The 17,219-nt window shown below is 37.7% G+C and overlaps 1 protein-coding gene and 1 pseudogene across 1 annotated transcript in view; one reads left to right on the top strand and one right to left on the bottom strand.

Annotated features, from left to right (window-relative positions):
• The window catches only part of BCAS3 (BCAS3 microtubule associated cell migration factor), a 578,882-nt gene that overhangs the window by 174,130 nt on the left and 387,533 nt on the right, over nt 1-17,219 (bottom strand). The window lies entirely within an intron of this gene.
• LOC122450096 lies at nt 5,140-5,556 on the top strand (annotated as a pseudogene).

Here is a 17,219-nt window from a genome sequence, read left to right as displayed (position 1 = left end):
GAAAAGTTTTAAGAAACATAAAAATAAGATGCAGAACTGCATTAACTAAATTCAGGAAGGACAGCCTCTACCGAACACTTTTTTTCACTAAGAATTAAAAGATAGAGAAAATGTTTGTTTCAATTATATATTATTAGTCATCAGCGTATGGTAAAATACATTAAAAGTCTTTGGACCTTGTAAACATATATTAAAGACATTAGTCATCAGGGAAGAATCAGTGATTTCAAAGTATCATTATCTTAAAAGCTTTAGAAACATGCACCTTTCAAACTTCCAATTAAGTTAAACTAATCTGCATCAATCTAAGGAAACATTTAGACTCTCAGAGTCAGGAAATTAAGCCACTAGTTCTTAAATTCAGAGCACACCTCTGTCTTGCTTTTGTACTTAATGTTTGTAGATAAATGCTAAGAAAATGCTCGAGACAAACAGTGTATTCAAATCAAATCAAAAGTGCACAGAAACGAAAAAAAGTAGCCAGGTTAATGGAACCAAAGGGACAGGAATACAATGATAATTTGTCAAAAACACCTTTTCCATACTCACTATCCTGCAAAACATGACTGATCTACTATAGAAACTAAGGTAATAAATAGTGCCTCCCTCCCAAAAAAACTTTTAGCACAAAATGGCTACAGATATTTTAGAAGAAAACATTTAAATGACTGAATGGTTTGTACATTAGCATTTCCCACCCTTTATTTACTTTCATATCAGCAAACACCTACTGGGCACTTTCACGTCTAAGACTCAGTGGATAAAACCATGAAGAAAACCCAGTTTTATTCTTTTATTCTCTCTTGCCCTCAAAATGCTTAAAATCTAGAATGACAAAGACAGAGAAGACAGACTCCTAACATACTCCTAACACATCCAACACACACATTTATTACTTCTCCAAGGAAATATCTGAGTAAAACAATCTAGAAACTGTCAAAATATCTAATAAAATGTTGATGCTTGAGTGACACTTGCTTTGATACTGCAGAGCCAGAGTCAAGTGGGAAGTAAGTACAATTACACAGCAGATCTGGGTAAATCTGGGCTCAACAGAGCTGATAATTCAAGTCTTCTGCAGGTCTTTATCCAGCTTGGCTTAGCACTATTCTTCTCAGGATAGGGTCTTCTGTATAATGCAGCTGGGAAGTGCATACCTGCTGAGGGGTCCCCGCCATCCTCCAACCGTGGTCTCTACTACACTGGCAGTAAGACGAGAAGAGGTATCTGAGAGGCTCACTGAAGTTCCTTCTAGACATGACATTCTGTGAGCAAAGCTAAAATGTTTCTTTCAGTTTGATCATTCCAAGAAAGAAAACACGTTATTTAGCTTCTGTCTCAGACTAGCACATTCTCTAAGACAATGTCTCAATTTTGGCAAAAGACCCTAATTTATGTCTCTTTATGATTTCCAATATCATGAGCTCATCCTATACCTAAAAAAAAAAAAATGCATTCATTATGTAAGCTTTCTCTTAAGCAAATGGAAGGCTGGAGAGTAGGAAAATGCTGTTTGCCATTCAATCTGGCGTCAGCAGAACTTTCCATTATTAAGAAGGAGGCTGCCCATTTTTAGATAATGAGGACAAATTTTTCATCATCATTGTGGTGCCTTTCATTTCACTATGTCACTCTGGAAGGGTCTGAACGTCCTATACTCTCCACCTTTGCCTCCTGTAGCATCAACAGGTTATAAAAATAATACTTTGTCTCATGGTATGCAACCTTAAGATGAACTCGGGGAAAATGGTATTCGTTATTCTGTTGGATATATTAGATGTGCAATAACGATGTATTATAAAGTAAATCAAATTACAAAAACGAACCCTATCCCTTGGATAAAGTTCTGGGAGTGGGCCAACACCACAATTATTATCTTCCCTAGCATTGAATGTTCTACATAAGTGTTTGGAAGATGTAAACAGGACATAAATCTGAGATCGGTTCTTCAATCTGTCTACAAATAACCATGACATTATATATAAACTATACTTTAGAGCATATATGCTTTCTGTTTAAGCAGTTAAGAAGTGTATCAGACACTATGATAAACAGAAAAAACGGAGCGTGAATACCCATAAATGCAAGCCTTCCGTCTCGGAAAGTCTTCACTTATTTGATTAAGTTAGGTGAAAAACAGAGCAGTCATGCTTGTAGCCTTTCTTCCTTTCCCCTTTCCTCTCCTCTTTTCATTTCTAATGCGAATCGGAAGTCTATGTGGAGCAGTCTGGCTAGCCCCAGTCTAACCTCCCCATCTGGAAGGGGACTAACCAGCCTTGGGGCTACTTCCAACCCTTCCCAGCTGTTGGGTTGGGGTTTTTTGTTTTTGTGGGCTTGAGAAAGCATATTTATATAAATGATTGCCATATCCTTTGCCAGCTGTTGACCCTGCTCTTGTCCCGGCTGGGGCATGGTTTTCATTTTTAGCGGCCACAGACTGGAACTGACCCTGATAGAGTTAGCACGCTATGCAAACAGCTTTACGCGCTATTGCAGTGACAGTTCAGACAATGGATGCACAGTGTAATCCAAGGGACCGGTGTTTCCCTTTGGGCAAATGTCACAGAATCCAGAGCTGGAAGTATCAGTTGAAAAAATAAATTCTGAGATGCACTGTGTTATGGAACAGCTTCTCTTCAGTTATTCAGACTGCAGAGATTTCGGCTAGTGTCATAGCAGGGATGTATCAGCAGCAACAAATGAGTTTTCTCTTATCCACCTATGAATCTGAGAAGTGCCCTAGACAGATCTGCAGAGGCAGGGGTCTCTATAGTTATATGAGAGGTTAAAAAAGAAAAGCTCTATTTTCAGTTTTAAACCTATGTACAAATGCTTCTGATGCTAATGTCCATAATTTTAAAAAGAATAAAAAAAAGGTCCTTGTACCTTAATAGGATGAGAAGATAAAAATCAGTTTGGGCTTTTGCTAATTATTATGACCTACATATACAATCATTCCTAAAGATCCAACCTGATCATTTCTTAGGCATATTACCAACCAGAAAAAAAAAAATCTATGTTTAATCTGTGGATAACCGTAGTCACAGCAAACTAGAAAGTTTAGAAATATTATTAGGGTGAGTATAGTTGGGGGAGGGGCCCCAGAGGGGCGAATATTCCATAATGGATAATGCATCCTGAACAACCAGTTTTCATCTGCAGCTAAGAGAGAACAAGAGAATAAGCAGCCAATTTTTACAACTTTCATAAATTTTCTTACATCCTTCTGTCCACAAGCACAAATGTATATGTGAAGAATAAAGAAGTTTAATTAAAAAGAAAAAGACTGTTAATGCTTAAAGTGATACACTTTAAGACTTCTAAATTTGATGATTTAGAAGACTTCTAATATTTGATAATTTACAGGTCAGTCATTGCAACAGATTATTATTTTGAGAGTCTAATTGTAAAGAGAGAACAGCAAGACAGCTAGCTTGTCAGAAAGAAGTCCTGTATTATGTTCCCTCTCTCTGCAAGCCTGCAGGCTGGCTGGCTATGGCAGATGGAGTCTGCCATACATAACTGTAATTAAAATGTGAACCCCATCTTAGAGGTCAGAATAGACTAGTTGACAAACAGGGAAGCCGGGAGATGGAAAGAAGAAATATTTCCTGACATAAGCATTTTCAGTCTTTGAAAAACAATCCAAAAGGAAATATAGCCTATGAATTTAAGCGTCACATACTTAGTATATCTTTCAAAAAAAAATCCTCAGAAGCTGGAGGTCTGGAATTGCTTTAAAGGCAGCTCAGAATTTCAATCAGCTTTAGCACAATGAAAATTTCAAGTGCTGGGGGAATTAACTGATGGGATATTTGAAGCTTCTATGAACTCTGATTAACTAATGACAAAATCTGTGAAATTATAAGGCGATATTTTTTCCTCTCATGCAAATATATTTGTAATAATGGGGAAAAGAAAATAAAACCATATATTGCTAACAGTAGATTCTGACTGAAAATTTTCATACCATTGGTACAAGCTAACAGCACAATTTCCATATTATTTTGTAAGCAGAGTATGACCAGATTTTTAAGTTTAATATTATATCCCTGTGTTTTACATTTATTTTGATCACTGATGTATTGGGGGCTTATTCTACCATCTTATTTTGTAAGATCTGTTCTCCCTTGCTTATTACGACACTGATAGTTTTTTATAATCATTTTTTCTCTATACGTTTGTATGCTATAGATTATATTTCTGTTAATGGTTTACCCTTAATTTTTTATCACACTATATACAAATATAAAAATCCCTAAGTTACTCAATATCACAATATTTGTCCAAAGTATGCTTTAATTGCCAGTGAACATCCTCTCAGTTTCTTTGCCATTATTGTCTGGCATTTAAGTTTTATGAATGGTATTGTTATCATAACATGCAGTTAACTGCACTCACATTTTCATGATGAAGTACATCTTTCAAGGATATATTTTTCCAGCAAGAACAAGTCCAGTCAGTAGTAAACACTTACTACCCTGTGAAAATACTAAATGAAAATTTTAGCTGGGTATAGAATTGTACTTCAAGAGTTACTTTTGCTTAGCACTTTGGTGTATTGCTCCATCGTCTTCTAGCATCTAAAGTGCTCAAAGAGAGGTCTACTGCCTATCTAATTTTCATACCTATTTAGGGAATATATCTTTTCTCTCTGATAACTTTTAAAAGTCAGTGGTCTTCACTTTTACTATAAAGTATGTAGATACGAATTTATTTGTATACTCAGCTCAATACTCAGTTATACTGATGGCTAAATCTCATTTATTCTAGAAATTCTAGATGTGAGCATCACTTCTTTGTCATTTTCTCTATTTTATTTTGGAACTCTTACTAGTTATATACCAGAGTTTCTAAACTCCTTATTTTTTTAGCTACTATTTATTAACTATTATTTCACTTTTTTTTTAATATCTCTGTGCTGTTTTCTAAGAACTACTATCCAAAAATAGTCTAAAACTGCTATTGAGTTTTAAGTTTTCAATATCTTTATTATTTTATTGTTACTACTATTTAGCTTTGCCATGTCTCCTAAATTTTCTTTTCTATTTTTTCTGTTTTATTTTTCCAATAGTTTGTGATCAAAGTACAGACATGTAGAGAGATGCGCCACGGCTTCGGTAGCGACCGCCTCTCTACGCGGGTGTGAGCTTCGCCAGGCCCTCCCCCAGGAGACCGTTGCAGTCGGCCAGCCCCTGGTCCTTGGTAACCATGTGTGACCGAAAGGCCGTAATCAAGAATGCCGATATGTCGGAGGAGATGCAATAGGACTCGGTGGAATGTGCTACGCAGGCATTGGAGAAGTATAATATAGAGAAGGACATTGCGGCCCATATCAAGAAGGAGTTTGACAAGAAGTACAACCCCACCTGGCACTGCATCGTGGGGAGGAGCTTCGGTAGTTATGTGACACATGAAACCAAACACTTCATCTACTTCTACCTGGGCCAAGTGGCCATTCTCCTGTTCAAATCTGGTTAAAAGCATGAACTGTGCCACACACCCAGTGATCCACTCAAAAACAAGGACTGCAGCCTAAATTCCAAATACCAAAGACTGAAGTCTTCAGCCTTGCCTAAGGGAACAGGTACCTCCATCTTTGAACCTTTATTTTGTTTTGTACAGGGCATTCTCTGTACTAGTTTGTGGTTATAAAGCAATTAGTAAAACAGCTTACATTTGTATTTATTTTCTATTCCATACCTCTCTGCCCCATGTTTTTTCTCTTCAAAATCCATTCCTTTAAAGAAGTAAATCTGTTGAAGTGTGCGTTAAAAAAAAAAAAAAAGTACAGACGTGTAACATCATCTTTATTCAAAGAGTTCCTACAACCAACTTGTTAGTAGTCTCTAAGTCATCCACCTTTTGATTTTCCCTTAAGCCAAACAGCCTTATTTTTGCTATGTCACAGATACTTATATACTGAAGCCAGGCTGTCAATTTCTTATATTCAAATGATTTCTTATAGTTTTTAATTATAATTAATTTCTTATACTTAATTACTAAAGTAATGAGTGAAAATATTCAAAAACACTCTCTTAAATATCAAAAGAAATGAGAAACATCAAAGAAATGCAAACCTAAGGCAAAAGATACCACTTGTGAATACTGTATTGCCAAACTCCTAGAGTTAAGACAGAGTTAAGAGAGAGTTAATAAAGTAAAAAGAAATAATTTCTTACATGGCAGTGAAAACCTGACAATCTGTTTGAAAAGTGATTTGACCAATATATATTTAAAAACCCAAAGAGAATGTATACTCAATAGACAGCATTTCTACTTCTAGAAATTGATTGTGAAGAAACAATAACAGATATATACCAAAATGTATAAGGAATTCTTTGTTTATAAAAGCAAAAAACCAAACCAACAATAGCACAACAAACAAAAGCAAAGGGATAAACTATTCATTAACATGAGACTGGTTAAATAAGTTATGGAATACCACACAGTCACTTTAAAAATGCATCCATATACACAAAAGAGAGGCAAAAAGTTATACCAAAATGTTATCTCTGGAAGTATGTTAATGGGTAACCTATATTTTCTTTTGTAGTTATGGTATTATTGATATAGGACTTTGTATGTACATCTCTGTAAAAATTATGTAGAGATGGGGGTATAATTATTCCTAAATGTACAGAAGGCAAGAGTGAACTTGAGGCCAAGGAACTAAATCCCTCAGTTGATTGTCTATAAATGCAAATATATCCCCACTTGCCCAGGGTTATTTCTTCTTATTACACAAATCTGAGCTCTCCTTCTTTCAACACCTCCAATCCAATCTCCTCCTTGATTGGTTCTCAGCCTTTTGGCTAAGATCAAGTGCAATCTCCTCCTTGTTTAGGATCTTGCTCTGTCAGGCATCCAATCTCTCTTCCATTTCTGATTCATTCCTCATTTCTGCATTCTTCCCTTCAGACCATAAATTTGCTTAAGGTTTTTAAAGGAAAAAACAAATGTTCTCTTGAAAATGACATCAAAAAAGAGACATCCCATGTCCTGTTTTCCTACTTCCTATTAATTCCTATTCACACCATCGTTTGTGGCAGTGTGGCTCTCATGTTTACTGCTATGTTCAAGTTGCCCTTGCTAACACCTCTCATGATTTGCCAGTGGCTAAATTCAATATATATATTTCTATCCTTGTCATCCAGGAACATCGCACAACCCTATACTTAATGACACTGCTGATTGAAAACCCCACACCCACTCCATGACTTCTGGTGGCATTGCACTTTGTGAGTTTTAGTCTAGATTCTTTCTCAGCCCTTTCTGAACAAATCACCCTTTGTAGGCCTATAATATTTTGCTGATTTTCAGGTCCTTGACCTCCCCATCTTTCTTACTGCCTGCACTTTCTCTTTCATCTACACTGATAACTTCCAAATTTTTACTTAGGGCCAGGTGGGCTGCCTTGGCTGTCTCAAAAGTACATCAATTTCAACGTTCCTAAAATTAAAAGTATTAAGTTCCCCATTAAACTGCTCTCCTCTTATAGCCTCTCTTCCATTCAATCAACACAGACAGAAACCTGGGATTCATATTAAACTCCTCCCTCTTCCTCATGCTGCATATCCAATCATCGTGCCTGACAGTTTTTACTCTTCAACACTTCTCAACTTGTTTTCCAACTTCTCTTCATTCTTCTCCTTTCATTTCCACTTACCACTGCCCTAGTTCAGGTCAACACTCTAAGTGGTCTCCCTGACCCCAGTCTTAATCTTTTTTCCAAATCTGCCTTCTCTGCAGCTACCAAATTGTATTTGAAATGCTAGCCTAACTATATCACTCATCTTCTGCTTAAAATCCTTGCCCATTCCTTACAAAATGAAGTCCAAACTCCTTAACTAACACACACACTGTTCAGGATTCATCTCTCACAGCTCCCTGCCTAGGAATTTATATTATGACAACCTCTGTGTGAGACCTTGAAAGACACCATGGGCTTTCTTGCCTCTATACCTTCAACTTATACTATATTCTCTACCTGGATTGCTACCTCCTCACCTGGGGTGTCATATCTCTAAAAAGCTTTCCTTAAAAATTCTCTCCCTCAACTAACTCCAAGCATGGACCGGAACTCAGCAACAAAGATCACACCCTTTGAAGTCAGCTGTTCTCTATGGTATAATACGGGGCTTTCCAGGTGGCGCTAGTGGTCAAGAATCCACCTGCCAAAGCAGGAGACTTGAGAGACGTGGGTTTGATCCCTGTGTTGGGAAGATCCCCTGGGGGAGGGCATGGCAACCCACTCCAGTATTCTTGCCTGGAGAATTCCATGGACAGAGGAGCCTGGCAGTTTACAGTCCACGGGGTCACAAAGAGTCAGACACGACTGAAGCGACTTGGCACGGCATGCACGGTATAATATGATTAAAAATCCAGTTGGTTTTCATCTCTTCCTTATCACAGGTTTCATATACTTGAAGTTTTCTATGTATGTACATTACTTTCCTCTCCTTCTTTTACCCATTAAAGCTTGGTACCGCACTCTGAGAGGTCTGCATTAAGGACTTCTCCCTGCGTGCTTCACCTTGTACCGATAGGGGATTCACTACATACTTATTCGAGGGCTGAGGGTGACTCCTAAGGTTAAGGAGAAAAAGAAAGCAAATCACCTATAGCAACAGGCCTTTAAAAGTAAGTAAAATCTCCTACTAGTAATTGAATCAGCAATGTCATAAGAGAAACAACTTTGTTACAGAAGACCTAACATCAACTTAGCTTCCAGAGCAGTCTTGTGGTTCATATCAGAATGTAAACTAGGAATTATGTGGAAATTCTCATGCGGAAATTCCACAGAGAATACTTGTTACACGATGACTAATAAAACTACATTATAAGAGGTGATCTTTTTGCTGAAGAGTAGAGAGAAGAAGAATGTTTCAAATATATGGCACCAACTAAACAGGTCCCTAAAGTTAAGCAACAATAACAAAACTTGCCAGTTTAAGAGTTGGATACTGTTTATTAGCAAGAATAGCAAAAAGGAAAAAAGCCAAAATGGTTTAGGGAAGAATCCATCCCTGAAATACTAAAATTCTGCTGTGTATTGATTCATATGTTTTGGGTTTTTTGGTATGCATATATGTCGGGGGGGGGCGGCATGCAGGAAACAGATCTTAAGATGTCAAAAATAGTTTTTAAAAAATAGCTGTATGCACATGAGGAAATGAATGTTAAATGTACAAAATTTTTTAAATCTTAGAAAAAGTTCACATTGCTTCATGCACCAGGAAAGGGGGCCAGAAAGAGATCTGGATAGAGAATTTCTTTTTAATTTTATAAAATTAAAAAAAAAATTCAAACGAGAAAGGAGAAATTCTTCTAAAGTGGGCAAGATTAATTTGGCATGTTATACAAATAGGAGGAAATCTGCTAAAAAGAAAAAAGAGGGAAAAACTTAGCTGCTAATCTTAGGTTAATAGTAAATGACCCCATCCACTGTTAACCTCAAAGACTGACCTCTTGACCCACAGCCAGTGGCCCTGTTCAGAAACATGTTGCCACCAGAGTAAATAAAAAGAGAACATAACGTGCTGAAATTGTTACTGCTAATGACAAGTGACACACACTTTATACTGCCAATGAGCAAGCCATCAATAAATAACTCTAAACATTTGCCAATATTCTTCTAGACTGTAGTTTCCTGTGTTTTTACATTTTTTAGTTATTTATTTATTATGGAAGAGGGCAAAATTATTATTCTGATCTCTAAGGATTTTAGAAGGAAATTTTTTAAAGTACTGATTATAAAAGTAAGGGGAAAACCACATGAGTAGATGGGCTGATCATCAGCACCACTCAGTAACTCACACCCACGCTCTTTAACCAGCAAGGTCCACGCTAAGAGACCAACGGTGAAAGAGGCATTCCACGGGCATCCCAAAATTCTGGCCTAGAACACAGGTCACAGACATAAAGTCTAGATATAGGAAACTCTAAAAGCCTGGTATTCAGAGCATTTTAAGTTCTTAGAGTCTCTTAGTGAAGGACTGATCTGTTCTGATAACACTTAAAATCTGAGGTTTGATTGATGTTGGCAAGTTGATTCTATAAAAACCAACACATGGAAAGTGATAACACTTTTGATAGTTCTGAAATTTTGAACCCAATTTATAACTAAGTTTTGCTTCAGTTTTTTTCCCCTCCACCCAAATAGATACTGTATAAAACACTCTGGAAGGATAAAGAAACTGATAATATTGTTGGCCTCCAAAGGCAGGAATTAGGTGATCAGGGACTATGGGAGAGAAAGATTTTTCACTTTCATACCCTTTTGTATGTTTTGAAATTTGAACCTGTTAAAATTTTTGAAGTATTAAAAGTAAAACAAAAATTCAAATGAATAATGAAAATTATGAGCATATCTATGAACAAATTCAGAAAGCAGGAAAGAACATACAAGAATGAACAAATGGAAAGCCAGCTCTGAGTAGCAGTATCAATTAGCATGTGTGTAAACAGTGAAAGCACAGGCGGATGTAGGGACAGATAACCAACTTTAATAAAATAAGACTTAATACACAGGTTTAAAATGATAGTATAGAATGTGTATGAATCCACACATTATATATAGTAGAATTAAATAATAATTTAAGCAAGTAGAGAGAACTGGAAAACTAGATTTTTCAAAGTAATTGGAAAATACAAATTATATTTCCATCCTCCACCCCATCCGCACGCCTCTCCCAAAGAAATACTATTTAGTTACGTGTACAGATGAAACCAAATTGTATACACACAGTTTTGCATTGTATATTTTCTTACATTTTGTACTTTCTTATTATTAGGAATTTGTCACTTGAAGATGAAATGAAAAAGGCTTTTTAGCACAGTTATAATTTGTAACCAAACAAGAGCATTCAAAATAATATAACGACACTTCTCATAAATTAAATTATATTTAACTGCAGAAAGTAACCAGTTTCTCTCAATTTCTCACTCAAATTTTTTATCTTTATAAAATGTTTCCTGCTTTAAAGTTGTTCAAGAGTGAGAGATGCTTTGACATGCTTTTAATTGATTCATTTTACACTCAGAGGGAGGATAACAGTGATTTGTGAAAAGGATTTCTTTCTGTCTTGCACACATCTCTCATTTGTCCATCTTAATTCAATTAAAGGAAATAAGGACAGTTTGACCGATGAATGAACCATATTTTAACCGAGGACACTTCTATTTAAACTGGAGTGTATCAACCACTGTAATTGTCAGTTAGTTACTTCCGACTTCTAACTTTTGTTTTGAGAGGTCACAGCATGGTCATGAATGAGAAGAACATATTAGAATATGGGTAAGTATTTAAACCATTAGTCCATTAGCCATTTTAAGAAAGTATTTTTTTAATTATTACTGGCATGTACAGTGATAATTCAACTCCAGAAGTAGCTTTTGTCATCCTGAAGGCATATGAATACAAATACGATAAAACTTTTATTTCTGTAAGTTGAAACAGTAGGCAGAAGTTTTATTATGCTGGGTCTTACAGGTTTTGGTAAGATGTTTTGTTTTAATTAGCTGTACAGGGGTATTAACTTACCTTCAATTAAGCATACCTATTTTAAGTGTTGCCTTTCAGGAGATTTCATTTTTTAATGCATATAGTATGTGATCATCACCACAATCAAGATATACAACATTTCTATCACTTCAGAAAGGCCATTCACATCCCTTGGAAGTCAGTTTCTTTCTTTCAACTCCTGGTCCTCAGAAATCACTGATCTACACTCTGGCACTAATTTTGCGATTTCTAGAATTTTATATAAATAAAACCATGCAGTAATAGTATTTTATGTGTCTTTTCACTTAGCACAATGCTTTGGTGATTCATCCATGCTGCGATGTGTATCAGTCAGTAGCCTCTTTCTTTTTATTGCTAAGTAGGGATATAATACAAATTTTTTTTCTCATCATAAACAGATGAACATTTGGTTTGTTTAAAGGTTTTGTTTATTATGAATATAGCTGCAATAAACATTTGAGTACAAGTCTTTGTATAAACATATGTTTTCATTTCTCTTGGGTTAATATATGTGAGTGCCATGATGGAATCATAAGGTAAGTATATGTTTAACTTTATAAGAAACTACCAAACTATATTACAAAGTGCTTATACCAATTTGCATTTCCAACAACAATGTTTAAGGGTTCCACAGTTTTTCCACATCCTCATCAACACTGAGTATTAACATTAATACTCAGTATAATACTCAGCCATACTTACAGTTACAGTACCATTTCCCTAATGACAAATGTCAGAGCATCTTTTCACATACTTGTCACTTTTTTATCTTCTCTGGGGAAGTCTCTGTTCAAATACCCGTAGTTTGAGTTATTTTTCTCATTACTGAGTTATAAGAGTTCTTTACATATTTTGCACATGATTTCTTTATTCTGTGCATGCAAGCTAAGTCACTTCAGTCATGTCTTTACTCTTTGTGACCCTATTAGATTATAGCTTGCCAGGCTCCTCTGTCCATGGGATTCTCCAGGCAAGAGTACCGGAATGGGTTGCTATGCCCTTCTCCTGGGGATCTTCCCAATCCAGCGATCAACCCCGCATCTCTAATATCTCCTGCATTGGCAGGTAGGTTCTTTACCACTAATGCCACCTGGGAAGCCCCGATTTCTTTATTAAATAGGGTCAGTTCTTGCTATCTGCGGTACTTACGTTCTATAAAGTCATCATGAACAATGAGTTAATGAAATCAATGAAATTTTCTGGGGAAAAACAAAGTGAGCCTCTGGTTACAACATTTCCATCAAATAAATTAAGAGACGCCTGTGGGGCCTGATACCACCCTTATGGCAGAAAGTGAAGAAGAACTAAAGAGCCTCTTGATGAAAGTGGAAGAAGAGAGTGAAAAAGTTCGCTTAAAACCCAACATTTGGAAAACTAAGATCATGGCATCACTTCATGGCAAATAGATGGGGAAACAATGAGAAACTTTATTTTCTTGGGCTCCAAAGTCACTGCAGATGGTAAGTACAGCCATGAAATTAAAAGATGCTTGCTCCTTGGAAGAAAAGCTATGACCAACCTAGACAGCATACTAAAAACAGAGACATTACTTTGCCAACAAATGTCCGTCTAGTCAAAGCTATGATTTTTTTACAGTAGTCATGTATGGATGTGAGAGTTGTACTATAAAGAAAGCTGAATGCCAAAGAATTGATGCTTTTGAGCTGTGGTGTTGGAGAAGACTCTTTTTTTTTTTTTTAGTTTTAAAAAAAAATTTATTGAAATATAGTTGATTTACAATGTTGTGTTGGATCTCCTTGAAGTCAAGACTCTTGAGAGTCCCTTGGACTTCAAGGAGATCTAACACGTCAACCCAAAAGGAAATCAGTCCTGAATATTCACTGGAAAGGACTGATGCTGAAACTCGAATCCTTTGTGGTCACCTGATGCAAAGAACTGACTCATTTGAAAAGACCCTGATGCTGGGAAAGATTGAAGGTGGGAGGAGAAGGGGACAACAGAGGATGAGACGGTTGGATGGCATCACCAACTCGATGGACGTAAGTTTGAGTAGGCTCCGGGAGTTGGTGATGGACAGGGAGGCCTGACGTGCTGCAGTCCATGGGGTTGCAAAGCGCTGGACACGACTGAGCGACTGACCTGAACTGTGGGGACCCCTCCCCATCGTGCACAAGCAAGGGAACTGAGACATATAGTCCCCTTTTGAAACTATGCCTCTGTGGAGTGTCTCCCAGTCTGTGTGATCAGAAAGGATAGGCGAAACCTGGAAGTTGCATAAGCCCAGCAACACCTGAGCTGAGAAATGGCCAGGCAGAACTGATAGTCTGCAGAGCTAAGCCAGTGGCTCTGTTCAGTCAGGGAACCTAGGGTGCAGGTCAGCCTGAGTTCAGACAACAAATAAAGAGATCTACCTGCTTTAGAGCTGCTTCTCTCACCAGTCCCAGATGGAGCAGTGGTAAAGAATCTCCCTGCCAATGCAGGAGATGTGAGAGATGAGGGTTAGATCCCTGGGTCAGGAAGATACCCTGGAGGAGGCCATGGCAATCTGCTCCAGTATTCTTGCCTGGACAATCCCATGGACAGAGGAGCCTAACAGGCTACAGTCTTTGGGGTTGCAAAGAGTTGGACACAACTGAGCATTCATGCTTCTATGCTCCCACCACACCTGGGCAGAGAAACTAATTCATAGCCCTGCCTGTTGCTAAATATAGCCTTCAACCTGACCAACCAAAGAACCTAACCAGATAACATAGAAAGCTGTGGAGGCCCTCCAAAAGCCTGCTTACAGGGGCACTTGAAAAGGACGCACAGTCCATGGCTTTCCCCATCTGCAGGGCAAAACTGGTGGCCTCACTTGATCAGGGAATTCAGTGCACAGGCTTGCCTGATTCCAGGTCCCCAAAAATGAGCCATACATGCCCTGGGTCCCATCTTGTTGCCCTGCCAGAGCAGGGAAGCTCAATCATAGCCCTGTCAACTACTGAATATAGTATTCAATTCCAACTATCTAGTAAGCCTGACCAGAGAATACAGGCAACCAGGGAACCTCCTACAGCCACACTTGGGTAGGAAACTAAGCCAGCAGTCCTAGTCAATAGTAATCAGACAGTGGGTGGATTTTTTGCAGAAACTAATGCCTAAGGTGTTACCATGTCTCTGGTTGATAATGTGTTAAGGAAGTTCAGTGAGCTTCGAGAATATACAGACAACTAAATGAAACTAGGAAAACAATAGATAACAAAATGAAAAGTTTTACAAAGAAAAAACCACCAAAACCAACAAACAGAAATGAGAAATGCTAAAGTTGAGAAAAATACAGTAAATAAAATGAAGAACTCAAATGCAGACTCAACCACAGAAAAGACAGAATCAGTAACCTGAAGGATAAGATATTGAAAATTATCCAGTCAATGGATTACAAAGAAAAAAGAATGAAAAAGAGTAAAGAAAGTCTATGGGACTTATGGGGGCTTCCCAGGTGGCACTAGTGGTAAAGAACCACCTACCAATGCAGGAGACGTAAGAGATGTGGGTTTGATCCCTGGGTTGGAAAGATACCACAGAGGAGGCCATGGCAACCCACTCCAGTACTCTTGCTTGGAGAATCCCAAGGACAGAGGAGCCTTGAAGGCTATATATAGTCCATGGGGTTGCAAAGAGTGGGACATAACTGAAGTAACTCAGCACACACATGGGACTTATGGGACACAATGGAAAAAAAAAATACAGTATTTCTTTTCCAGAAGAAGAGAAAGAGAAAGGGACAGAAAGTACATTTACAGCAATAATGGCTGAAGACTTTCCAAACCTGGAAAGAGAAATAAACATCCAGATCCGTAAGGCCTAAAAGATCCCAAATAGGTTGAACCCAAATAGGGCTATACTGAGACATGTGATAATTAAATTGTTAAGAGTCAGAGACAAAGAAAGAATTTTGAAAGCAGCAAGAGAAAACAGAGAAGTTATATACAAGAGAGTCTCATAGACCATCCATAGATTTCTCAGCACAAAACATTCAGAAGAGAATGAGGATAAACATCTTCAAAATATTAGGGGTCGGAGTGGAGCTGGGGGGGAACTGCCAACCAAGAATTCTATACCCAGAGAAGCTGTCTTTCAGAAATGAAGGAGGAATAAAGACTTTCTCAAACAAACATGGCAAATCCATATTCTGTTCTGATCTGTGCCATTTGCACACAACCAGTGGGCCTGAAGAGTTTCAGGACTTACCACAGAAGCATGGGCTCAGGCCAAGACCTAATCATCTCTTGTCCCTTACCAGTCATATCAATTAATTAAATAAAATTTTCTATCAAATTGCCAATTTTCTGCCAACTTCTGGAAATTCAACAACAGAAGAGAAAGTCTGGCCTCATGGAGTTTATATTCTATCCTTGGGCTCTACATGGCTGTGTTATTTTCTCCTCCTTTCAAGTGCAGCATGACTAGGATAATTTTATTTATGTGCCTAAATAACAAAGCCTCCTGCAGTTAATGCCATCTGTGAAGGTAAACTGCTGCTTTCTGTTCCACTACAGAGACACACAGAAGGGGGCTAATGCTCTCTGATAAAGGCGGCAAGTATCATCAGCCCCCATGTGCTGTCAAGGTCCATCACTTGCTATAACACTCCCTCTGAGCTGTTTCCTCATACTTGTAAGGCACACCTGTTACCCAAGTACCTGACAATCAACTCTTGGATTCCCTGGAGGCAATTGACAACATTCACTAGTTCTCTCACATCCTCTGACAACACAGGGTCAACATTTAAGCCAAATTATTTCTACCCAGTGGTTTCCAGTTTAACAGAATATGGGCTCAGTATTTATTTATCACAGCTTGTTGCCTGTATAGTTTAATTGCTTATCTATGGCTATAATCATTTTCTGTCTTGGTTTATCTGCCAAGATATTTTTAATGAAATGATGTATCATCTTCTCAAACCACTCATTATAAAGAGAAAAGAGAATATTGTAAAGCTCTTGGGATTAATATAAAAATGTACAAGGGCTTCTCTGAGCTTTTAATCAGTCCTTCACAACAAGTCCCCTACACTAATGACTTAATGATGTTTGGCAAAACACAGAGCACTGAATCTGGTCTCAGACACTAGAATATCTTTAATACTGAGAATTAATTACACAGCAACTCTATGCTAATATATCTCTCTAAAACAAAAAAAAAAGTCTCAGAGAGCTAGAGCTTACAAAGATGTTTTTATGAAATATCACAGCAAACACAAAGGCCTTTCCATGATATACAACTGAATGTCCTACTGAAAGTATCTAAAGGGAGTTTTTGTAGAATAGGGGTCTCCAACCTCCAGGATCTAATGCCTGATGATCTGAGTGGAGTTGATGTAACAATAATAATATAGTGCACAATAAATGTAATGTGCTTGAATCATCCCAAGACCATCCCCCTCAACCCCAGTCCATGGAAAAACTGTCTTTCATGAAACCACTCCCTGGTGCCAAAAAGGTTGGGGACCACTCTTCTGGAAGATGGATGCCCCTAGGCCTAGAAGAAATTGGACTACAAGAAAAGGACTGTATCATTCCACCTGCAAATTTCTAGTAAGTACAGACATTCCCCCCTGCCCTCTGGAGCCCATCGGGTTATTCTTGTGTTAATGACCTCACACAGCAGACAGAGCCAGTCTTTCTGCTTCTCTTTCTTGTAGAATGATTTCCCTAAAGCCAGTGTTGGGCAAAATGCCACTAATACCACC

Source organism: Cervus canadensis, chromosome 1, assembly GCF_019320065.1.
Source record: "Cervus canadensis isolate Bull #8, Minnesota chromosome 1, ASM1932006v1, whole genome shotgun sequence".
NCBI lineage: Eukaryota > Metazoa > Chordata > Mammalia > Artiodactyla > Cervidae > Cervus > Cervus canadensis.
The sequence above is the reverse complement of the archived record's forward strand: the minus strand, read 5'-3'. Positions and strand labels throughout refer to the sequence as shown.